Source organism: Manacus vitellinus, unplaced genomic scaffold (genome assembly GCF_001715985.3).
Source record: "Manacus vitellinus isolate BGI_N305 unplaced genomic scaffold, ASM171598v3 scaffold_4_pilon, whole genome shotgun sequence".
Taxonomy (NCBI): Eukaryota; Metazoa; Chordata; class Aves; order Passeriformes; family Pipridae; genus Manacus; species Manacus vitellinus.
The window spans coordinates 38,022,374-38,023,424 of NW_021940604.1; positions in this window are offsets into that span (position 1 = coordinate 38,022,374).

The window sequence follows — 1,051 nt, forward strand, 5'->3', positions numbered from 1 at the left end:
ACTCGGAGTGAGGCAGCGGCAGGCAGAGAGCCCGGACATTCCTCTGTGTCCAGTCCGGCCCAGGACACCGGGGCAGAGGGACCCACAGCCAGCCGGGTGGGCTGGAGTGCACCCTCACCCGGGAGCGGAGCAGAGCAGAGTGGAGAGGAGGAGCACAGCCAGCGCAACTACCACCACAGCTCAAGATTATGACTTGAAGAGAGAGAGAGAGAGAGAGAGAGAGAAGTTACACTGAAGCAGGTTTTTCTGGGTAGGACTTTAATGAAAACTATCGGGGTATAGAGACTGAGCCGAACCCCAGAACCTGCGACCCAGGGGAGGAGTGGACCCGACTTGGAGGAGTCCCTTGAGAACTTACTCCCCTGAGAGGGACCCCACATAGCAGGGAAAGGACTCAGAGCTTTAACTCCCTGTAACCCATGGTGAAGATCATGGTGGAGCGTGTTGTCTCCCCACAGTCCATGAAGGACCATCAGAGACGCCCCGCACCCCGATGAAGAGAGCCTTTAGCTACGCCCTGACAGTTCTTCTCCTGCATTGATTCAGGGGGCTGAGGGATGGTTAAAAAGTGTGTTTAATACTATGTACTTTATTACTTTTTAGTTTCTAGCCTGTTAGCAATAAATTTTGATATTTTCCTCATGTCGAGTCTGTCTTGCCTGTGTTAACCTCTCTCACCTTTTAGCAATTTTTGGAAGGGGTTGAATCCCCCTAGAGTAAACCAGATGATTTTCAAAAGTCCCTTTCCAACCCAAACCATTCTATGATTCTATGATCATTGGACATGTTCCAGGTCATGTTGGATTGGGTCTTGAGTAACGTGATCTATTGAAAGATGTCTCTGCCCATGGTGGGGAGGGAGTTGGACTAGAGGTCTTTAAAGGTTCCTTCCAACCAAAACCATTCTATCACTCCATGTTTCAAGTCAGCAGGCTTAGCTGTATGGAGAGGCAAACTGTGGTGCTGAGTGATGGAAAAACATATGACTGCTCTTCAGAAGTAGAAGCTGATTCATGTTCTCTGCTAAGATGCTAAGGCAGGGGAGTGGGTC